Source organism: Periplaneta americana, chromosome 11 (assembly GCF_040183065.1).
Source record: "Periplaneta americana isolate PAMFEO1 chromosome 11, P.americana_PAMFEO1_priV1, whole genome shotgun sequence".
In the NCBI taxonomy this organism is placed as follows: domain Eukaryota; kingdom Metazoa; phylum Arthropoda; class Insecta; order Blattodea; family Blattidae; genus Periplaneta; species Periplaneta americana.
Window position 1 is genome coordinate 1,174,305 of NC_091127.1, and position 25,696 is coordinate 1,200,000.

The 25,696-nt window shown below is 35.3% G+C and overlaps 1 protein-coding gene and 1 long non-coding RNA gene across 3 annotated transcripts in view; both read left to right on the forward strand.

Moving 5' to 3' along the window:
- LOC138708710 (uncharacterized) overlaps nucleotides 1–14,936 on the forward strand; it is a 38,572-nt gene extending 23,636 nt beyond the window's left edge. Inside the window, exons 2-3 of one of the 2 annotated variants that reach the window (XR_011334756.1) lie at nucleotides 10,518–10,733; nucleotides 14,633–14,936. This is a non-coding gene — a long non-coding RNA (uncharacterized lncRNA). The remainder of the gene's footprint in view (nucleotides 1–10,517; nucleotides 10,734–14,632) is intronic. The other variant, XR_011334755.1, reaches the window with a different exon arrangement.
- Nucleotides 14,937–25,144: 10,208 nt separating this feature from the next.
- LOC138708711 (uro-adherence factor A-like) overlaps nucleotides 25,145–25,696 on the forward strand; it is a 146,929-nt gene continuing 146,377 nt past the window's right edge. The window contains exon 1 of the mRNA XM_069838815.1: nucleotides 25,145–25,284. The gene's annotated coding sequence lies outside the window, so the exon portion shown is untranslated. The remainder of the gene's footprint in view (nucleotides 25,285–25,696) is intronic.

Below are 25,696 nucleotides of genomic sequence, written 5' to 3' on the forward strand. Positions count from 1 at the left end.
TATTATTTTACTGTTTCCAATAGAACGCACATTGATAATTTCAGGACTCTAATCACTTTTCTTCAATGAAATGACATTTAGAAGATAGTACTTGACCTGCTCTAACAGATGGCATCATTAACTATTTTTTTTCTTCAAGAAATGGACTTAGATCGTTATTCCTCTGGACCCTTCATGTCATAATACCACAGTCTAAGACATACAGTCACGCAACTCATACGTATAAAATATGCCAACATTTGACAGCTGGCGCGACAGTAGCCCTCTAGCGGCAGGCAAGTTAAAAGTGTGCACACGACATATGATAACACATCAGAAAACGGGTTTTGCGTAATTTGTTTTATATTTTTATGCTATACAGTAAGTGTATATGATTCTTATTAATTTTAATTTAGAATCCTAGAAGAATTTCACACGCAGTTAATCTACAAGTTTCAGAAGCTGAGAATAAACGTAATTCTTTCTGCTCCTTACAACTGAATCATGGAACTATTCACGTATCATGGTTTGAAATAATATAATTGTTCGTACGTGGATGGTTAATTAAATTCATTCCTGAATATATTTATGAATCATTAGAACTCTATATTTCCTGTGAGAAGAGTCAAAATTAGTAGCTTCAAAATTGTAGGTTACATTGCGTGGTGAACGCCTCTCCCTATTTCCTGAGAAATTAACTATTTTCCATACCGCAAATTGGGGTAAACTCGGCCGCTGAGGTAAACTTGAAAATAAAAAAGGGGAAGATTTAAACCTTAATATGACAGACATTGATTTATGAAGTTTATTATTTTTCATTTCTTAAGAACCGGTATTTCCTTTATTATTTTGAGTGACAAATAGTGCTGATATTATGGTTTAAATGTTTATGGCAAGTTTACCGCATTTTACATTACATTTCCAGTTTTCACACATAATGCCTAATTTTAACTTATCCTACCTATATAATACGTAATTTACATGCCCTTACTGTTAATATGACGTAGGTGAAAACAAATAAATGAACACACAATTTTGTTGAAAAAATTGTGACTTCAATTAACTCAGAAAATGTAGGCCTAATTTTATTTTCAGAGCAGAAGTGGTGTAAGTCAAAATGGGTAATGAGGGTTAAAGTAAACATTCTTTAAAATACAGCGCAAAGTAGCAGTTAATATTGAATTTATTTAAACTATTAGTAGTCAGTGAATAGCACGAAGGATATATTAATTGCTACTTTGCGCTGTATTTTACAGAATATTTACTTTAAATCTCATTACCTAATTTTGACTTACACCACTTCTGCTCTGAACAGCTCAAATAATCACTGGGAATGTAAAATCAACACCAATAGCAGTCATGCAAATTATTACAGAAAAGATTGCTTTTTATATTAAATTTAAAAAGGCTCTTGAGAACTTAATACGTCTGCCACATGAATCTACACCAACACATCAGAAATCTATCGACACAGTCTGGATTTATTCAAGAAGTGAATATTTTGCAAAAGGATTACAATACTCCATGAATTCTTGAAAAATTAACACCATGATCCCTACTTGAATGCAATATAACGTTCAACTTTTGAAAAATATATAGAAAAAAAACACGAATACAAAAAGTATGGAATTACTTGCATTAAAAACTGTAGATACATTATCCAAAATCGGAATGGTTACACATTTACACATATGATTTCTACAAAAAAATAATATACTGTAACAGGTATTTACTTTGTTTTTATTTAAACTCTCCTTCCTGACATACAAATAGGTAACTGATAAGTAATAATAATGTTTTATAGAACACAATACGTAGGCTACCTACAACGTGGATTATTGGTTATTCCTGAGTTATGATTTTCTCATGGTCTTTAGGGAATCTGAAGAACGACAAATTCGGAGATTTAAACTTGTTGTTACTGCAATTTTCGTCATTGCACACATTGCCTTTATTCCGATGTATGATTAAAACGTTATTATAACATCTCGCATCCCTTTAAAGCACGTGCTGGCTGAACGAGACTATGGCCAGTGCCTTGCCTGCCGCTTGGGCGCTAGTGTCGCGAATGTTGGCAGAAAAAGTGTTGAAGTTTCGTGACTGTATGTCTTAGACTGTGATAATACTAAATGCTAAAATTCACTCTTGATTTAAGAACGTCGTAAATAAGTTGAAGAATGAGTGAAATATGAGATATTAAGTCATATAGTAAATCATACAGTTTGTTAAATCTCTTTGCTCGTGATGCATGGTCATGGAGCTTCCTCATTATGTAAGTTTCGCTTGCCACATACTACGCATGCCGGTTCTCCAAGGCATCGTTTTGTCAGCAATTGAAATATATAATTTCTCTTCGATTCATGTCGCAATCCGAAAGGCATTTGAAATGATGCGATGAAAGTGATCTAATATTAAGAGTAGATTGGTATTTATGCACATTGCAGTAAATGAAATTTGACCTACGTTATGAATTACGAGTAAAAAAAAAAGTCTGCATCATGGTCCGAACACGGAGCCATCAAGTAGGCCACGACGCTACGAACGTCATCACATGATTAGGCCTATCTTGCCGTGTTCGTTTACTGACAACTTTTAGTCATTAGTCTGACTGAGGAATTTCGCGATTTTGTTAGCCTATTAGTATGGAAAACATATCTTCCTTTAACACCGGTAAAACAATACTGGATGGTAGAAGCAGATGGCTGGTGGACGAAGTATTAGGTCCTCCAGTTTTTATTTTATTTTTTCTTTATTATGATTAACTTTCTCATTATTTTTTCACTAGGAAGACAAAATGGATCTTCATATATATTTTTATACTGTTCTTTTTGCAGGGTCAAGCCAAATACAATCCCATGGGACGTGAGAAGTACTTATTCCACATAGAGAAAAAAATACTAACTAAACATCCGTCGCAGTTGTCCGAAACAATTTATGTTAAGACAAAATAATTCGTCGTCCAGGGGACCGAACCCATGACCTTCTGCACGTCGCTCAGACAATCATGTCAAGCTCGGCCACTGGTGGCAGCTGCCACAGGTTTGCCACGAGCTCGTGGCCCGAGCAGACGGCATTTCGGAAGGCGGTCAGCTACTATATGCGCCGTAGCATTTCTGGCATGTGACGTCACAAGCTTGTACAGTAGAACCAATCGAAATCAGTCTGTAACAAGTACTTCCAGAGTTCGTTTGTTCACGTGCGAGTGTTTCAATACATTGAATAAGTAAAACTAACATTTACTGTGTGTGTAAGATAAATAAATGGAAGAAGAGATTGTAAAAAGACAAGTATTGCACAGGCAGGCGCGGAAAATAGTGTTTAAGGTGTATAATTATTTTAAAAACGTTGACGAGCACAACGCTGCCGGCCATCTTGATGCTGGCTGCAACGTTGCCAACGCACAAGAAACGACTGCAGAAGCATGTGGTGTGGGATTGGGAACCGTGCAAAGAATATTGTTAGTGAAGGAAAGAGGGTTTGTTTGGTGTCATGCTTACAGTAATCAACGGCTAAGGTTATTATTGCCTTTTGAGAATCTAAATTCTCTCCTGCGCTATTTGTATTGCACGTGCTCGTGAAGTACGATGTGGCAATGTTGTACGCTGCCTTGCTCTCTCTATCTGTCTCTCTCGACGCAAACGCTAGCAAACTACCGCCTTCCGAATTGCCGTCGACTCTAGCACAATGCTTTGGCATGTAAGACTTTGAAGTCCAAGAAAAGAATGTGTCTAAATTCATTGACATGATTCGCGCTAAATCCCATGTTTTGTGGAGAGTTTTTAATACACGTGGAATGGGAGAATGTGTTCTTATGTAAGGTTGTAGCAAATCATTAGGGCTCGGATTTTTATGTGCTAAAAATAATTCTGAAAATGGAAACAAAAGCATCAGAATGTTCGTAACTTACTAGAAAAAATTATATTGAAACTCACCAATTGCAGCTAACATCAGATGTAAAATGCTGACCGGAGTTGCAGTGCACAACAAATGCCAGATTGTGAATCACAAATTCTTGCCTATTATCCGAGAACAGATACTGAACGATGTTAACCTTGCATATTTGAAGAGGGGTCTATCACTAACACACACACGATCAAGTTCATTATGTTTTGCCCCTCCAGAACTTTAGCGACTTTGGAGAGGTTTTGGTAGCCACTATTTTTCTCAAACATACCCTTAAAATTTTTTCTTAGAACTTTTATTTTCGAACCTGAGATAGTGTTAAGTTGCCTTTCAACTATATTTCTTTAACTGAATTACTCAACAAATCTACAGAAGTTTCTAGTTTCTTTATTGAGTGAATCAAGAAACCGAAATTAGCATATACAGGGTGTTAAAAAGTATCCAATATTTTAAGAGGTGATAGTATGCATCAAAACAAGGAAAAAAAAGTCTAATAAACATGGCTCCTACAACACATACTTTCTGAGATCTGAACACTTGTTCATAGGAGGTGCTCAATGTGACGTCCATTTAGGGAATGCATTTTTCTGTCCTACAATACAGCAGACTACTAGATAATCATACCGTAGTTGATGGAATATGATACGTCGCAAGGAATATTGAAGATGTGAGCGGGGTTCAGCACAGATGGTGTTGTGAATTTTCGTAATCAGCATGTGTGGGCTGATGAAAATCCCCATGCAGTTGAAGAAATAAGGCATCAGCACCGATTCTCAATTAACGTATGGGAGGCGTTCTTGGCGATAGATTAGGGGCCATACCATAGATTAACTGGGCCTTGTTATCAGGACTTTCTTATTAACGTATTGGCTACCTTGCTGGAGTATATGCCATGTCAGCAAAGACTACAGATGTGGTTCATGCATGATGGCACACCAGCACATTTTCTCCGCAATGTGCGTCAACACCTGACGCTGACATTTCAGGACCGCTGGATTGATCGGGGAGGCCCCACACCTTGGTCTGTTCCTTCCCCAAACTTAAATTCCCTAGACTTTTGGTTAACAAGAACAGCCAGGTCAGTTTCAAAAAGTGCGTGATTCCTTATGCCGAAGGGCAGAGGAATGCATTGCCATTAGTACCGTATGTAAACAGTACTTACTTATAACATTACGAGCTGAAACACCAAGCAGACTATGAAGGATTTCATGGAGAAGAACGAGTTCTAGTAAAATGTCTAGAAGTGGATAAATGCGATGTCCTAGTTCACTGGCGCTGTGAGATATTACAATTATTTGCCATTTATCGCAGTTGTACAGTTTTGAAGCTCATGGAATTTACTGATAGTACATGTAGGCCTATTTATTGTTGTACAGTTCCAAGAGGAAACTAAAAATCTGTTTCATAGAATCATAGTTAATATTATGCAAAAGAAGTCGTACCAGTATTAGATAATATTAATGACCGGGATCTGCATTTCTTTAACACAAGGAAATATAAAATTGATCATTAAATTTATACTACCTAGACTTTAAAGGAAATTTAAAGAGAGCGATACTCGTATAAATAAACATTAATTATTATTCGTAAGGTACACATTTTTTATTATAATTATTTATTTATTTATTTCATCAATCTTTGTTCACGTCATGGCGGATTAGATGTATTTCTGTTCTTAATCCGCCATCACTCTCAATACAAATATAACACAAAGTAATACATATTGAACCTATAAGCATCCTCTGTTTACAATACTAGTACTAATAATAATAATAATAATAATAATAATAATAATAATAATAATAATAATAATAATAATAATAATAATAATGATATACAACTAATAATAAGTATAGCTCTTGTATTTAAAACTCCTACCTTAGCTTTTTCATTTTATGCTCAATCTCTTAAGAATTATTCTGTTAACTTCATTGACTACTCTTCGTAGTTTCTTATCGTGTGACTACTCAACATTTATAATTCCATCTCCGTTAGAGCTTTGACTTTCCCTTCCCATCTAATTTTAACTCTAAAAAGAAATTTTCCTAATTTTATAATTACTTATGTAATCTATTAATGTTTATTATACATTCTCCGCTATGTACCGTATTTTCCGGGGCATAAGACGCACTTTTTCATTGAAAATGGATCTGAAAAGCCTGGTGCATCTTATGCGTCGATATTAACTTGGTGATGGATGAAAGCTTCATGGGATTCTATGAAAACTGAGATAATAACCTATTGGTTAGCGCACGGTTCTTAAAGTGTTTGTGTTATATATTCGTGGCACATGGAGGTGTGTAGTGTTGATGCAAGTTTTGATCTGGCGCGCATGATTGTCTCCAGACATGGAACTTATTCAGATGGACAATTTATTAAGGACTGCATTTTAACAACAGCAAAGAATGTGTGTCCCAACGACTCTTCGGAGTTCGAGACCGTAAGCTTGTCGCTAAATACCGGACTGTAGCTAATCGTGCACAAGAAATTTCCCTGGTCCTATTCGCACACGACAATGTGATCGGTCCGTCATCTGCCCCGAGTCTGTTACCGTGCTCTGTAGCTTTGAGTTTGACATCACTGGCTCAGGCGACGTATCGATCTCCTGACGAATATCCAGGATTACACGGATAGGAAACGTAGCGCTGTAAGCATCAAGAGTAGCTCGAAATTTTATTTCTGGTTCGATTGCATTGTTAAGAAATCACCTCAGACACATTGCACTGTAATTTTTTTTCTCTTGCATTTGTTTTATATTCGTAACAAATTATTATCCGTGTAATATGTAAGTATACTATTCGAAATTTTGTTTTTTAAATGGTATACTTTGTCTTCTAGGCAATCCCTTTTTAGATGTACTCTTTCTGGGGGTGCTAGAGTGATTTATATATATTAAAAAACAATAGACTATGTATCTTTATTATAGCAATAAAATATTATTATTATTATTATTATTATTATTATTATTATTATTATTATTATTATTATTATTATTATTTCTGAATGTATATTAAATACATGCAGTAGCCTATATTTTGTAATAATGCCATCCTAATTTCAAATGAAGTGTTTTTATCCCTTGTGAAAAAGTAGAAATTCCGAATTGACGCAAATGTATACAGGTTGTTGTTGTATCCCTAATTTATGTAGGCTAGTTTGAAAATTACTGCTTGTTAAATTATCTTCCATGATTTTGTCAGGTTTATTACTGGAAATTTGTCAGACATGCGTAATTTATCCGGAAGCTGTCAGTCTTGTAAATAATTGCAGTTGATTGTATTATTAATTATCGTGATTCGTTGAGTATAGTATAGGATATAATAACATTACAATAAATACAGCTACTCAATAAAATAACATAATAAACGCAAAAGTAAGCTTAAATAAAAGTATCCCTAAACAAAATCAAACCAAAATTGCAAGTAAACGTATTTCTATTAAACCAACCATTGTAAACTAAAGCATTCACAAGTCATCTTAATTAATTACATATCGGCTTTAATAATTGCATTGCCTCTAGGTATACTGTCTCTAAACCTCCCTATGGTAGGAGAGCCCCTATATAGTAGTTATTATATGACGAGGTATTTTTCAATATGTGCAGTGTGCACTGCGTACCGAGACATATGAACAATTGCAGCTCGTAAAGTAGCGGCTACCGAACAGCTGTTCGCACCCTTTCCACGCATTGCGCAGATTATGGTATAAATAAAGAAAAGCGATATTCGCACACGAATTATTGCGAAACGCGTAAAATATATAGCTATATATTAATATTAATTGTCAATATTACAGATATTATTCTGTAGGACAAATTAATAAATTCTTAATATTCTCATAGCTAGCAGTGCATATTTCTGTACAGATTACTGTGCACTTAACTGCGGAATCCCGGCCAAACAAGTCACTCATCTGAGTGCGCCCCTCTTATAATGGCAGTTGACGAACATAAAAACGTCAACGTATATGCCTAACTTGGAGTCAGGCCACAAAGGGAAACATTGAAGGAGAAGAGTTCGATCCGGTGCTGTGGATTGAATTCGGCGTAGCTCAGTTGTCAGAGCATTTGGTACGTAGAACCAAGGACCCGGGTTCGATACCCGGCGCCGGAGCGAATTTTTCTCCTCAAATATTAAATTCATTGATGCCGAGATCATGAAATTTAGTCTCTTTGCGAATGACATGGTAGGCTAATTTGTTTTCTGTTACCACTAGAGACTGTAAGAATGACAGCCATATAGAAATTAAAAAACGCGTAATATCTGCAAATAGATGTTTCTTTGTACTTAGAAAACATCTTAGATCACGCAAAATTCAAGATGGATCTTAGATCACATTTAATAACAAAGAAAACCAAACTACTGATTTATAAAACTCTTCTAAGACCAGTAATTACATATACATCAGAAACTTGGACTCTTTTAATGTCAGATGAGAAATCTCTGGCTACTTTTGAAAGAAAAATACTGAGAACTATTTTTGGGGCTGTGAAAGAAGGTGATATTTGGAGAAGAAGGAGAAATTGTGAATTGTATGAATTATATAAGGAACCTAACTTAGTGAAGTATATTAAAATTAATAGATTGGCCTGGCTGGACATTTGATACGTATGGACAATAATAAAACTGTTAAAAAGATCTATATGACACAACCATTACAAACAAGAAAAGTTGGAAGACCGAAGTTAAGATGGGAAGATGATGTCGTGCAGAATATTAGAATTAGTAAAATTAGAAATTGGAAGAACTTAGCAGCAAATAGAGAAGGACATTCTGAAGAAGGCTAGGGCCCATAAAGGGGTGTCATGCCATGTATGATGTATGATGATGATGATGATGATGCCACTATCCTGTCCTTTGATATTCCGTACATAGTTCTTAATTCTTTTGAATGCTGAAAACTACGTTCTATGGAAGAACTTGTAGCCGAAATAGTCAAAACCTGTTCGCACAGTTTCACAACTTCGCAGTATGCCCTCTGTACATAATTACTTTTTATAGTTCTGTGATATGAATGTAACAACATCTTGTGATCTGAGAGTGCTGAAGTCAAACAACTTGCCATAATTTTCTTTCAGCTCCTGGGTGTAAATTCTGTAAATCTTACTTGGCATGTCTGAAAATGTTCATAGTTCAGGAGTTCCGGAAAATGTAATGAATCTGAGTTACTGAATCTGTCAGTCAGATTCTGCAATTTCGAAATATGGCTGCCTATAATGAGTTTTCATATCCAAGTTGTCGTTTTACATCTGGCTGCTCTACATCTTTATCTTCATTTGTTTTGTCCCATAACTTTTCAAATTTTGTATGTTTCTTGAAGTTCCCTGACTTTGTTAATGCAATAAACATGATCATTTACCTTTACCTGCAATATTTAATATAGTTTGTATGAGGGAAAATGTCGACAAATTCATTTCAAAGGAAATTGAAATTAAAATCCTCCATTGATACTACGAGGGGTAGTGTATAATTCTTGGTCTCACTTTTCATCTGGTTCATCTTTTGAACAGAGAAAGAAGGTCTCTCCGACATTTGTCTACTCGTTCAACTAGTCTAGAGTTTTAGGTCCATTGTGTTTTTGACATAGTACTTAGCAACCTCTTCTGTTCATCTTGAAGTGCTTGCGTCCTTTTTGTTGATTTTGAGAAGAAAGCTACCAATCCACTTAGTGTTAAGAAAAATATTCTGCATTCCCTGATGCAGGAAGTAGTCTGTGAAAGCACAAGATTGAGCCTGTGAGCGAAACAATGGACAGCAATCATGAGAGGGAATCTTCTCTAACTCCGAACTGTGATCCATTAAGTGTCCTGCAGTTCCTTCATAACAGTTATAATCCTATACAACATTGAACATTGCATCAGATGATCTACTTCTGAAATATTCAGGAATCCAAGAAATCTTTCTTGCACTCCGCTATCCGCTGGTTTAACGAAATACAACAGATAACTGAGTGAAGTTACGTCAGTTTCTCGTCTAAAGAAATGATCATAAATTTTGAATTTTTTTTTTTTTTTTTTTTTAATATTCTCAATCAGAATGTTGGACACAGCCTCAATAAGGTAATTTTAAGTGGATAATCCAAAGAATACCGTTTGTTCCAAAATAAAAAACAATCAATTTATCTTCATAATGACATAAAATATTGATCAGTTGGACATAATTGCCTCTGTTTGAAGAATCAACAAACCCATCGTGACCTCTAAATGACAATGCTTGTTTTCCTAGGAAGCAAGCAACATCGATCAGGTATTTCATTATTTTCCTGTTTTTTCCTCACAAGTTCATTATGTTATGAATACCTATCGTATTTTTTTTCTGAGAATCCAACAAATAGTCAATTCTCGATTTTCCCAATGTTTTTCGGGAATTATAGCCTGGAGATGTTTTTTGACTAGGCTATTATTTACATTCCCCATGTCGTGATTGCCAGAAGAAGTCTGCACAGTCCTCTCCTTTGAGAAAATGAGGCAAGGCCAACAATATAATTTTTGAACATGGGTGCAACCAATCAGCCATTCATTATTTTCGAACAACTGTGAGTTGAAATGTCTTACACACAATTTCACAGCAGTATTTAATTGTATTTCTGATTTGGGCCTATCCATATGAATTATCTGTTTTTTTTTCTTTCTTCAGAAGTACGCGAGGAATATGCCTTGGCAATCACCATCCTTACAGCTTCCGCCAGCGCCAGCCTGTGGTTCCATCTTCAAGTTCACAACACTACCAATGACTGCCAACAACTAGCATGCGTGAAGTATGACCTTGAAATGCTGGTTCCACTATATACTTGCCATGTCTTATGTCTAACTTACAAAATCAAATTAATAGGAATGTCGAAACTAACAAAATGTAATTGTAACATATTGACATAATATATATAAACATCCACAGAAAACGTATAGAACTCGAGATTTCATTGTATAAGTATTGCTTTAAACAGTACTGGTATTGTAAACGTGTACTAATACAGACTCTGAGCCAGCAAGCACCCCAAGTGCGGGACCAAGTCGAACAATCCTGATCTTTCGTCGCTTCAGAATAAGAATGAAAAGCGGGCAAAGGGGAAAGACACGGAAATTTCGAATCATGGTCTGACAGACAGAATCCAGGATTTAAATAGGAAATAAAATATGACAAAACATTAATTATTGTGCTTTCAAACAAATCTTCTTACATTATATGTAAAGTTATTTACAATTCTGTGTCTGGGAGGAAAAAGGTCTTAAGTCAATTCTTTTTTTAATGAGATTTCTATATATTCTGAAAGCAGAAACAATTCTCTACAATCTGGTAAAACGGCTAAAGTCAATTAAGACTCCTGACTGGATTTATAGAGCGTTACCAAATGTCCAAAGTACTCTTTGAATCGAGCACACACAGAATAAAGGACTTAAGAATATTTAATACTTTATTCCTTACAAACCATCACATACTGATGCCCTTTCTTTTTAAAACTTTAAGCACCAGGGTAAACAGTCCTATAATTGTTTAAGACCCATTCTGCATTCCTAATAACTTACATTTCTCATTTATTTTGACATGGAAAAGGTCTTATGTTTAATAGTCCCTTCTACTCAGTTTGGCTTCTGGTCTTAAAAGGGCTTAAGTGCGGCTATTTTTGGAAATAATCAAGAAAATTGTTAAATGAGCAACATTACCTATTTTATAAGAAATATAAACAAATAATATCCAGGAAAAAACTCTTAATTAAAAAACTCTATAATTGAAACCAATTTCAATCTTTGTACTGCTCTCCTGAAAAGTATAAAATTTTTACTTAAGACTTTTTTCCTCCCAGCCACAGAATTTATTTCGCAATTGTTTTAGGGTAAACAATGGGGTACACGCTACTGAATCCAATTCATTCATTCTTTTCCATGGCAAACAACATCTAAGAATATCATCAAAGGGTACTCAATCTAGCTTTTGATGACATTTTTAGATCATGGCTTTATTTTAAAACTTCTAAAGTATGCAGAACTGGAAGATGCATATCAAAAGCCAGTCGTGATTCCTTTTCAGGTGTTCCTAACCTCATTGCTAGTGAGACTCTAGAGTTCAGATTCGAGGTCACTATTCAGAGCTGGGCGAACTTCATTCTTACCGCGCTACTGTAAATAAATAGTTCTATTCAGAATGCAAAGGAAATGCCAAATGTAGATTGTTGTGAAGGACTTATTACCTTCTTGCTCTTCTTGATTTTGGGTGGGGGAAGAAGAATTATTAAAAAAGCTAGTGTTAAACAAGGAGATAAATAGAGCAGGAATATATAAGTGACAGACACGGCAATGTCTGTCATGAATAGTGACAGCTACGCACAACAAATGCCACTTCATGTACAGAAGGTTAACAAATATGGTGCATAAATTATATACACACTGACTAATAAGGAGGAGCTTTTAATAATTACAGTGACAGACATGACATAACTCAGCTATAATTTAGGGATATACTTACGGTTTTCAGTTTTTGGAAGAAGCAAAGAGGGACATTTCCGTTCCTTAGTTAGGTTACCCTGTTCATTGCTACAACGGATATCTTGTTTGAGTGCTAAAACGACTACTTAATAAAAAATAATACATAATAATAAAAATAAAAATAATATTAATTAATTAGGGGTAGCATGAATTACTTTTAATTAACAGAGCAGTTCTCTTCTGTGTTGAATATGTCTTATTTGTGAAAAATAAAAACACGTGTGGGCATATTAATTGTACATATATTTTTCTAATCAGAGAATAAAATTCTGAGTACATGTTTTATGGCAAGAATTTTCTAAAAGATTTTTGTTAATGATTAATATGTTCACAATTTTATATTAATCATCATACTTCAAACACCAAGATACTTAATGGACTCAATTGTCCTTAATGTCTATTGTTATGGCAAGTTCAGTATTACCGGTACTTGCGTACTTATTAAGACAAGACCCTCAATCACCAGATTAGTGACTTAAAGATAGTTTTCATTTTATTTAACTTTCTCGAGCAGTTGTTTCCTTTTCTGAGTGTTTGAAAATTCTCTAACTCAAGACATTTTGAAATTAACTTTTACCAAGAACACACTTTCAAAAATTTCAGTTTGTAGCCTATTTATATAAATTCTGCAACTAGTTTTCATTAAACTAAACATTCTCTCTGATGCTGCATTTGAATGGAGAATGGGGGGAAAAAATTCTAACTGTATTGCTACTATCTGTTTTAAACAAAAGCATTACTCTCTTTTCTGTCACTTTTCATTATCTGAGGAAAAATCTTCATTATTTTTAATTACAAATTCCTTTTTATGCTAGATATTCCTCAAACAAAATATTCAAACTAATATCAGGGATTTAAATTTCAGTTACAATTTTTGGCAGAGTAACCAATCAGAGTAAGCAGATAACATAGTTTATTGTTGTCAAAATGGAACCAGTTCTAAATAGTCTACAGGTTTATGGGAAAATAAATTATCGCATAAAAATGTTTAAACTACCTCCAAAGCTACAATGAAGTTCATCTTGTAGGAACACGATGCAATAGCTCAGACCATTCCACATATTTACTTTACTTACTGGCTTTTAAGGAACCCGGAGGTTCATTGCCGCCCTCACATAAGCCCGCCATTGGTCCTATCCTGAGCAAGATTAATCCATTCTCTATCATCATATCCCACCTCCCTCAAATCCATTTTAATATTATCTTCCCATCTACGTCTCGGCCTCCCTAAAAGTCTTTTTCCCTCCGGGCTCCCAACTAACACTCTATATGCATTTCTGGATTCGCCCATACGTGCTACATGCCCTGCCCATCTCAAACATCTGGATTTAATGTTCCTAATTATGTCAGGTGAAGAATACAGTGCGTGCAGTTCTGTGTTGTGTAACTTTCTCCATTCTCCTGTAACTTCATCCCTCTTAGCCCCAAATATTTTCCTAAGCACCTTATTCTCAAACACTCTTAATCTCTGTTCCTCTCTCAAAGTGAGAGTCCAAGTTTCACAACCATACAGAAGAACCGGTAATATAACTGTTTTATAAATTCTGACTTTCAGATTTTTCGACAGCAGACTGGATGATAAAAGTTTCTCAACCGAATAATAACAGGCATTTCCCATATTTATTCTGTGTTTAATTTCCTCCCGAGTATCATTTATATTTGTTACTGTTGCTCCCAGATATTTGAACTTCTCCACCTCTTCAAAAGATAAATTTCCAATTTTTATATTTCCATTTCGTACAATATTCTGGTCACGAGACATAATCATATACTTTGTCTTTTCGGGATTTACTTCCAAACCTATCTCTTTACTTGCTTCCAGTAAAATTCCCATGTTTTCCCTAATCGTTTGTGGATTTTCTCCTAACATATTCATGTCATCCGCATAGACAAGCAGCTGATGTAACCCGTTCAATTCCAAACCCTCTCTGTTATCCTGGACTTTTCTAATGGCATACTCTAGAGCAAAGTTAAAAAGTAAAGGTGATAGTGCATCTCCTTGCTTCAGCCCACAGTGAATTGGAAACGTATCTGACAGAAACTGACCCATTCCACATCTAGCCATTAAAAAATTACCTCAAAAATGTTTTTTCTTAGTTTATTCACTAAATTCATTGTAGACTTTCATGACAATACATTCTGAGTGTTAGTTCAAGAAACTACAACCATATTTACCTGCATTTTTAATTAAATGGTATGAACAAACCTATTCTATTAAATCTATCTGATGTTCTTTCAAATTAGGCTAATGCACACATTTTTCTGTTTCAGAAATTTACTGCAGAATTGCCTGCACAAAAAGATGTCATATTGTTTACAGATGTGTGAGACGTCTGGAAGGATATTGTTTAACTGTACAAAGATATGCTTTGTCTATGAGATATTTCGAATTCTAGTTATGTAAAAAAAATGCATAATCAGGCTTTGGAAATTATACTTTACAAATATAAAGTGGTCGATGTGGATGCGACCATCTCTATTACAAAAATGGAAAACATGCGAATGTGGTGCAGAAGGATAATAAAAAGGCAAGTTATTAAACCCAAGTTAAGAACTCACACAAATCAAGATTTCAGGTATAACTCCCTGTAAAGTTGATTTGAATAATTTCGAGGGAAAAATTGTTCCGGGGCCGGGCATCGAACCCGGGACCTTTGGTTTAACGTACCAACGCTCTACCAACTAAGCTACCCGGGAACTCTACCCAACACCGATCCAATTTTTGTCTCTATATCCACAGACCTCACCACAATTTAAGTCACACAGAGTTAGTGTGCACTCGAAGTTGGTTGCTTGACGGTTGTCAGCCCACTGTGAGGTCTGTGGATATAGAGGGAAAAATTGGATTGGTGTCGGGTAGAGTTCCCGGGTAGCTCAGTTGGTAGAGTGTTGGTACATTAAACCAAAAGTCCTGGGTTCGATGTCCGGCCCTGGAACAATTTTTCCCTCAAAATTATTCAAGTTAAGAACTGTTTGTTGAAACCATTTTAACTGAAGTAGATGCATAGAGATAGGTGGCAATATTCCAGTAAAACTATAACATTATTCTTCGCTGTTATGAAATGAGTTTATTGTTCTTTTCATTACCAGTAATAAAATATGTTATACAAATGTGAAGTATGTACGCTACTTGTGACTTCGCCATACATACTACAAAGTTTCAATATGGAAGGTGCTGTACTATGAATTATTGAATTTGCTCAGTGAGAAGAATGAACAGAGCTATAGAGGTATGGATTCTTTGCACAACTGTGATGAAAAATTAGTCAAAATAATTGGTACCATAGATTATTTCCTTCTTCGTTACATTGCCTTACATTTAATTGTTGGAGCAGTATTAAACCACATTAAACCATCTCTCTGACATCAGTCACCTTGCTGCAAAACTAAATAAAATTATCAGTGTCTTCACTATCGACACATCGATCAAGACTATCAATATGCACACCTATGCTTTACCGAAAAACTCGAAGCCTTGCTGATATATGCCAAAAGCATTTTCTTGCACCTTGTAGTTTGTAGTTAAATATTCTTTCTTGTGGAATATGTTTATTAATTGCAAATGCACTGTCTGCTAAAAATATATGACACATCTGTGTCTATTAGAGATGAGCTTAAACGATATTTTCCAGTATCTGTGACAACTGTGACTGTGACAATTAAATATCTGTGACTTTTATCGGTGATTTTGTCACACCGATATTTTATATCGATAAGTAAGCACAATATGCATGAATTATACCAATATTTTGTCACACTGATAAAAATTAACAAGAAATATTAAAGAGCAATGAAATGTGAATACCATTTCTCTGTACACACCACACACCAGTGATTTATATGGGAAAATCCAACAAATAAATTATGTACATGTACCATTAACAAATAAATACCTACCTAACTGAACAGTAACATGTCAAAAGTTAACCTCATGTACCAAGAGGTTATATTGTAGATAGTGAATCATTTGATAATTTTTAAATGTAGTTGGGTGTGGAGAAATTGAGGTTATGTGATTATTCTAATTGTTTTAAAAATTGATCCTTTTTATTGTATATAATATAATGGATAAATTATTTTAAGTCGTGCATTAACATTATACTCGTAATATTGAGTCTTAGAAAAAAAATTAACGAAACATACTGTAAGTATTCGGAAAAAATATTGGAAAATAATTACAAAACAAAACAGTGGATCAGACAGGATTTTACATAAGATAAAGTACTGGTAACCAATGGTATTACTATTATTATTTAAATCGTACCGCCCGATTGCTGTTATTGTGTCATGCGCACGCGCAAACTCACGATGTAGAGGAGGAAATATCAGTCACAGAGTACTGAATACTGAGCAGATTTCGATAGCGATATTTTGCCACAGATATTTCGCGTCATCAGTCACAGGTTTATCTGTGACAAAAAAATACCTGTGACAAAATGTCGGTTTGTGAAATATTGGCCATCTCTAGTGTCTATGTCTGGTGACACGCACAATTGTGGCAAGTTCAATTCTTACATAATTAATTTTTCATAAAATTTTGTACTTTATAAAATAGTAGACACACTTCCATTTGCAACAGTATGAACATCATTTAACATTTACGATTGCAAATAATACAATACTGAGAAAATGTTTGTTATTGTAGTGTGTGAACTGCTGTATTCCATCCACTGTGCGAATCCAATTATCGACATTCCACTGTCTTCGAAACATGTTGCGTTGCTTTCCTTTGCAGGCTCTGAAACAAACGATAATTCAGAATATTTTTTCGGGGGATTCAGCAAACGTCAGCATCACGTATACCACAGCTTCTACTCACTCAGAAACAGTGAACAGATATGAAGCAGCAGGAGACAACAAATAAATCACTGAATGCTGCAAAAGGAGAGTGAGAGTTTACAGGAAAATCGATAAGGTGTCAGCTAACAGCAAGCCATAGCTCAGAAATTAGTTTCAGACACGATTTTCATGCCAAACTAGCAGTGGCGCTGTGCTCATAAGGCCTGCCTGATAGTAAGCCATTTTGAAAGATATGCCTATGTGTTGAATACATTATTTATTCCTGTTGTCTTCATCTTCAGCAAGATGCCGGCAGGTACTTTTATCAAGCTGTACGTAGTGCCCACATAACACGCACATAGGCTGACCGCAGTTTGAGAGTGATGGGGTGGAGTACCGGTGTTGTGTTAGCAATTTCACATTTTTGTGATGTGCTGTGTTCTTTCTATTGTGCCAAAAACATTATTTTTCAGTGAATGTGCTGTCATGTTGTGTTTTCAGGACTTTGCAGACTGCTTATTTAATGTGTGTCAGTTTTAAGATGAATGTGAACAGTGGCGTGTGGTGATAAATAATCCTGGTGGTGCACAAATATTTATTATGATTATCATATTATTATTACACCCTATTATTATTATCATTATTATTATTATTATTATCATTATCATTATTTGCACTAACTACTCCATAACTATTAACATATATTATATAGGTATACATTTACATAATTTTGTTAGTCAAGAAATTGCAGTTAATCAGTTTCTATGTAGGTCCAGTAATAGCAAAGTAAAATGTTGAATTTCTATTGCAACACACCGTAAATAATATTGTTTTAGCTATATTGCGTTTTATAACAAAGTTCACACTTTCACAAACATTCGATACGTCTGTCGTCTCATCAGCCTTAACTGCTAAAAAGTCAACAGCATTCTTTATTTCTTTGAAATCTCATCATGGCATACATTCAAAATGGCTTGAAGGATTTCGTTCTGTATAGTGTTTGATGTGCTCTTAAACACTGTTGCTCTTTTCAAATGTTCCTTAAGAGTGCGTCTAATTCAGAACTTTTAAATTGATGAGGCCAAGAAAAATACTAGCGTTTAAAGATGAGTCTCCGTCATTGTGACCTCTTAAAGCCAACTCAAAAGTTCCACAAAACCGCACGCACATATCTGTTCTTGGTAACTTTATCATTGTGAAGTTCAACAATCCAATATTACATCCAATTGTGTCTGTATGTTTGTTTGACCCAATACTGCTACTTTAACATTATTGTTGATGTGTGCAGCTGAAGAATCGTGTTTTTTAATTGTTTCATTCATGTGATTCAAATCAATCATATCTGCAGAACGATAATCAAAATTATTTAGTTACTACGTACAATCCTAAATTCAAACAGAAAAATAAATAAAATTCATAAAACTTACTTGTTTTTGTCAATAAATTATCGCCATCGAACAATTGGCAAGCAAAACAAAATACAGCGTCTTTTATATTGTAGCCGCATATTGCTTTTTCGTAAGTCCGAATGTTCAATTTTCTTTTCTCTTCTCTATTACTATGCTTCGCCACTTGTAATTTTAATTCATGTGCAGGTGTACCCATCTTCTTTATTTTGATCTTTTCGTGTAAAGGTCTTACAGAAAATTACATATTTAAAAGATTTTGCACACTATTCATTGTAACATTTGTGATGTAACGATCTAACGACTACTGCAGACAGCTTGAGAACACATCTGAAAGTGCTTCTAACCCCTCTTGTGCACATTGTATTGCCTCCCTACCATGCTCCAAAGCCTGCCAGTGAAGCAGTACTACTGCGCATGCTCCAATGGAACAGTGTGCCCCAAGTGTCGAGCGGTAAACATAATTCCCAGGCGTCAACAAGACCAGTACACGTGCAGTGTTATTTTTACATAGCCTTATAATAAAGAATTATGTCGCTCACATAGTCTACTGCAGCTCATTGATATAACTTATAAAACGTGTGTTATTTGAAGAGGTGGTGCACTGCTCCTGTGCTCCTTAAGAGAAATCGCCACTGAATGTGAATAAGAACAGTGTCCAATGTCTGCAAAATATCAGTTGTTCATCGCTGTTGTTTGCAGCTAGAAGAGTGAAATAAAGAGTTTAGGTCGTGACACTCCTGACTTGGTTACTTCCCAGGCATCATCAACCAGATATCAGACTTACTCTAGGAAATTTAATTCTTCTATATTTATTATAAGCATAAATGGATGTGTGACTGTCTGAAAAAAAAAGTATGCTATTTTGTTTTCCGTCTTTATTGTTTGGAGGTGTTGCGACTTGGACAAAAGCGGGGGTAAATGTTTTAAAACATTTAGTCGAGAAAGCTAAAACACATGAAGATTCTGCAAAACATGTTAAGTATGTCATTGATTTGGCTATATTAGGGAAATTAAACATCACAAATCAGCTAAGTGACACAGACAGAAAACAAACAAACATAAAGAGAAAGTGAGACAAAATCGAGACATTCTCTCGAAAATTATAGACTGTATAAAGTTTTGGAGGAAATTTGAACTTCCATTACACGGCCATAATGAAATCTTACAGTCATGGAATCCTGGCGTGTTTCGAGGTTTATTGAAATTTGCTGGAAAGTTAGATGAGTCTCTGAAAAACCCTTTTTTTGAACAGGAACTTCCAAGACAATCCAGAATGAACTTCTTGGCTGTATTCTGGAGGTGTGTTGTGATGAAATATCTGCTGAAATACAACAATCTAAATTTCTGTCAGTCATGTCAGACGATTCAACTGATGTATCAGGTTTATTGTTTTCTGTTATGAATGGGGCGGTGCTGTGCATGAAAGATTGTGGGGGGGGGGGGAATTTAACCCAAAAGTCCAAAATGCTGAAGTATTAGTGGAATGCATTTTAGATCAGTTGAATACAGCTCTGAATGGCAACTGTGACAAGCTTATTGCCCAGACCTACAACGGAGCAGCTGTAATGATGGAGAGAAGGCAGGAGTACAAACAATTACGAATATTAAACAATCCTATAAATACGCACATCAGCTGAATATAATCATAGAAAAGGCAGCATCACAGAATTCACAAGCTCGTATTTTTTTCAGTAGTCTTGCTGCTATACCTGCATTTTTTTTCTAAGTCGCCCTCATGATTAGCTGTGCTGGATAGTGTTTCTGAACGAAGGATCAAAAACACAGTGGAATTTTCATAGCTGATTAGTTAACACTGTTTTTGAAAATAAGGAGAGTTTAATAGAATACTTTGAGATACTTCAAATTGAAAGAAATCATTCCACTGTACAAGGAGCTACAGGGATTCTTCGTATGTTGAATGATTAGAACTTCAACTTTTGGCTAGAATTTTTTTCATCATACTATGCCTGATGTGGATATTTTATATAACCAGCTGCAACATCGTAACGCATCTACAATGCAGTAAATTCATTCCTTGAGGCAATCATGAAAGAAAGAAACAAACTTCCTTCTGTTACTCATCAACAAGAAGAAACTCCTCCCATGAAGAAAAGGAATAGTACTAAGATTGGATAAAAAGTAATGGCAACAGTTCGATAATTCTGACATGGCTTTATTAACAGGGGTACAACATTTACGTACCTTCAATATAATCGCCCCCCTTATTTATCACCTTTTGTCAAACGTTTGGAAGGCTTTGTACACCATCAGCGCGTCCATCTTTGTTGATGTTCCGTATTGACCGCCCTATAGTAAGGATAAGTTCATCTCTGGTGTTGCACCAGGTCCCTCACAGTTGTTCTTTCACTTTGATGAAGAGATCGTAATCCCATGGACTCATATCGGGTGACTAAGGTGGCTGTTCCAGAATCTTCCATTGCCAGCACCGCCAGAGGTCCTTGACAGCAGCAGCGGTGTGACTCCTTGCATTATCATGAAGAATGATGGGGTTCTGTACTACCAAGTGTCGTCGTTTTCTCCTGAGGGCTGGACAAAGGTGGTGGTGCTTCACGCAGTCCCTGAAATCATTCTTGTGCACTACGACCTCGTGCCACATCAATTTTGATCCAGGAACGTTGCTCTAGTTTTGTAAACATGATCTTAGGGCGCTCACACTATCCCTATGAAAGTCAACGTTCTACACACTGCAGTAGATTGACAGAGTACTGTTGCCGCTGGCTACACTAACTCATCTAACAGTCCTTGTTCATGTCCGTACAGCTGGCAGCTCTTGAACGCACCATCGTCATGTTACAGCAGTGTTGCCATAACTTTTTATCAACCTATGTAAGTCCCAAAATCTTGTCTCTATGAGAGAGGTGTGTGATACCATTTCTTGTCAGGTAAAAAGAGATTTGCTCTCAATGAGCATTTTGTCAGCAGGAAAATTGTTAAATTTCTCTCTTTTCGAAGGAAATAGAAATTACATACACTTTTCTTCAGCTGAACTTGATGAAATCATTGAAGCTTATCCTTTCTTGTGTGAAGAACGTCTGAAAACTAAACTATCTATTTTGTGCGAGAGGCAAGAATTCCGTAATATTTATGGACTTATGGAAATGTTCGAAATTGTGTTGGATTGACGATTCCTGCACAGAAGTGTTCTTCTATGCTGAAAAGAATGAAGACTGTTCTAAGAAGTACAATGACACAGGATCTCTTGCTGCTTTGGAAATGTGATGATTGGAAATATTGTTAATTTCAATGATAAAGTGATTAATACATTTTCAAGAAGGCTAGACTTCGTGTACAAATAAAATTGTGAATAGAACAGTGAAATGTTATCTCCAATAAAATTAATAATACAAACCAATATAGTATTTTTCAATTAAATTTTATAGTGATTCAAAACTTTAATTATAAACAAACATAAACGACAACAGCAGCAGCAGCACCAGAATCAAAAAGAACTGGATCAGTGGTTAATTATGGCTTCAGATTCAATGCAGGTAAAATTTATTAATATAATTAATTTTCGCTGTGGTACATAAAGTAACATACGATGTAATAATGCTGTATATTGAAAATTTTAGAGCAGCCCTACCAAGCTAAAATCTCACGAACATCCACTGCAAACTAGGTAAATTATCTAAAGATTCCTCCATTCCACATGGTCTACTATACCTACATGTACACCTTCAGTTCCCATGTCTCCTCCTCCTACACCACAGCAATCTTTTTACGTCATCACCACAAGATGTGTATCCTCACTACTCTCTCACTAACATAGATTTCTTCCTTAGCCATTAAATGAATTACCGAACATGGATTTACCAAACACCATTTTAAAACGCAGAGGTGCATCACTTTGGAGTAATGGTTAGCATGTCTGAACATGAAATGAGCAGGCCTGGGTTCAAATCCTGGTTGGAATAAATTACGTGGTTGAGGCTTTTTCTGGGGTTCTCCCTTAACCCATTAGGAGCAAATGCTGAGCAATTTTCAGCGCAAGACCGTGGACTTATTTTGCTGGTAAAAGTATTGCTTCAAATTAAAACCAATTCAGAGTTTTCATGCGTGTATTCCTAGATCATATATGATCTAGGGACTATTTCAATGACTTCATCAAAGAAAATATTTCTTTATCAAAGCAAGTACATTCTTCCCAGAAGTATGGGAAAAATAATTGATGTTTGACACAGGGTTGAAGTCCTATTATTATTATTATTATTATTATTATTATTAGCACGCTTCTGCTGTTCGCTCGCCGCACTTGGCAACACTGCACACTGGCCCGCCAGCAGACGCTTCCTTCTTGAAGTAAGCGTGCACCTTATCAATTAAGTCTTCATCTTGCTTGTACAAGACCGGCTGCTCTCTTTTCTCTCGTCCATGATCTAAACAATTCCAGAATATTGTAAAATATTAGTTTTACCACAAACACACTCGCGAAATAATTTAAATGGCAATCGAAACTTCACTGAATATCAACGTCTCTCCACAGCAGCATCTAACTCACTGACGCCTATTGGCTAATACAATATGACGTCATGATCGTTGCCACGGCGCATCTATTCGAACCGTCAAGTTACGTGACGGATACAGTAAATTGCGATAAATCGCTCAATCTGGCAACCTCAACTAGCACAGCCTATGACCACAGTCTACTATATACAGTCACGAAGCTTGAATTTTGAGGGTGCTAGAAACAATAGACTGTGCCGGTTCTATTTTGCATTGCCTGTAATGAGGCGATATTAGCGATCCTAGTGGTGAGCAACTATCTAATGTTTGCATTTAAATAAATAAATTTAGCTTCCCTTATGAAAAGGTTGCCAGATTGAGCTTCGCGACTATATACTAGCACAGTCTACTATATACAGTCGCGAAGCTTGAGGTGATTTTTTGCAAATCTCGTGATAAAGCGCTCCAAACTGTTAGCAACTAGAAACAATAGACTGTCCACGGTCGACTTTGGACTGTGTCGTATTTCCATCGAGTGCTAGCTTGTTGCGTATTTCACATTGATGCTTGTGAAATGTTCGTTATTGGTTGTAATGAAAATGTTAATGGCTAAAATACAATAATTGGAATAATAATATTTTACTAGAGACGTAGAAAAATTAAGTTTGTTTTAATGAAATTTATTGATCACGTTTTATTTTCAATTCTGGCGGGATTATTATTGCTTAGGCCTACTTTTTTTTTTCAAAGGATATGTTTTTCATTATAGCTGTTAATTTTGTTGTTATTTTTATTTGTTACTTTACTAGAGACGTAGAAAAAGTCTGTTACAATAAAATTTATTGATCACGTTTTATTTCCAATTCTGGTGTGATTATTATTGCTTAACCTCATCCCACTTTGTTAACTACATAAGCCTACACTACAAGTACCGGTACACGTAAGTTACGCCATTAATTCATATTTCCATTATTATTGTTGTAAAGGGAAATGCAAATTAATATTTATTGGTTTCATAGTTAATTATCACTATAATCTTGAATGAGTGAAGCGATTATAGTAAATTTCAGTTCGTATTGCACAAAAAAAATAATATTAACCTATTTCTTGCAGGTATCTTCGAGTTTATGGTGGAATTTAATATACTTCATTAAAATAATAAATTAACTTTATGCATTTAATATTTCAATAATGGAAGGAAGATGTTAATTTTTCCAAACGAACACAACGAAAGTGTAACATATTTTGTCGTCTACTAGGAGAGATCTGCGATGATAAGGCGATAGTAGCGATCCTAGTGGTGGGCAATTACCCATGTTTGCATTTTTACTACATATTGAGCTTCGCGACTGTATATAGTAGACTGTGATACTAGACTGTGCTATGACTAGTTTAGTACAACGAGTTAGAAAGAGAAACTATCTCGTTGGTTTAGATTATACAGTCACGAAGCTTGAGTTGTTGAGGGTACTAGGAACAATAGACTATGCCTGTACTATTTCGCATTGTCTGTAATGAGGCGATAGTAGCGATCCTAGTGGTTAGCAACTATCTGTGAATGCATATTCCCTACGTATTGAGCTTCGTAACTGTATACTAGATTGTGCTATAACCAACGACATTTTGAATCCAAGATGGCCAAACTCTGAATAAATGTGATTTCTTTAGAGAAATGTAAAAGTTTATATATTTGAGATGTTTATTTTGAAATAAAATAGACAATTTTAAGTCATTATAATCAACATACAATGAATATAATATGATTTGATCATAAAAGTTAAGAATGTTTATACTCAAAGAAATGTACAACGACGTAGTGCCAACATTGTAAAGACTCTTGCAGCGTAGCACCTTTAGAGCATTTTGTTATAGTTATGCTGCATATTGATATTTAAGAAGTAGTACCATATGATATTCTCTTGTTGTATATTTACTTGTTTCATCTCACCATTAAACTTTAGAACAAATATTGGTGTTAATTGTTCCCTCCCTTTTGTAGTCCCGAAAATTGACCGGTAAAATCTAGCTTCATATCTAAGCTCTTGGTGCTACTGTTTACACCAGCCGTATTTTGTTTTGATCTTTACTCTGTGTTGATGGATGCGATGATTATATTATGTGAATGAACATTCATCGATGTTCAATTAGTATATTAAGAGTGTTTCTATATTAGGGAATGGTAATTATTGGTTTCGTAATGTACGAAACGTAATTAAATGCTTGAGAAAGAGCTACACCAGTAATCATTGTGGAGATCTGTGAATCTAGTGCGTAAGTAACGATTTTCTCTTCATTATACCCATTGTTTGCGTAACTGTTATCACATATTGGTTATATTATGAACAAAATTAGTGATTAATCGTCATCAAGTTTGTTGTTAGAATTGACATTTTACGTTGGGATGGAGTTGATAGTTTTTATCGATATATGTGCAAAACATGTAAATCAATATCTCATTACATGGAAATTGAGGTTAAGTTATGGCCTTAATTGTTTTGGGAAGAGCGGTTTTTTGGTATTTATAACGCAATATGGAAAACAACATTAGTGTTAGTTTCAAACATAGAGAGAACCAAGAAAATATAACATTTCTGTAAGAATTTTAATGTCTTTAGAACTAAGCATTTCAAGCAGGTGTTCACATTCATTAGGGAGAAGGTAGAGCATCCACCCGCCAATGTAA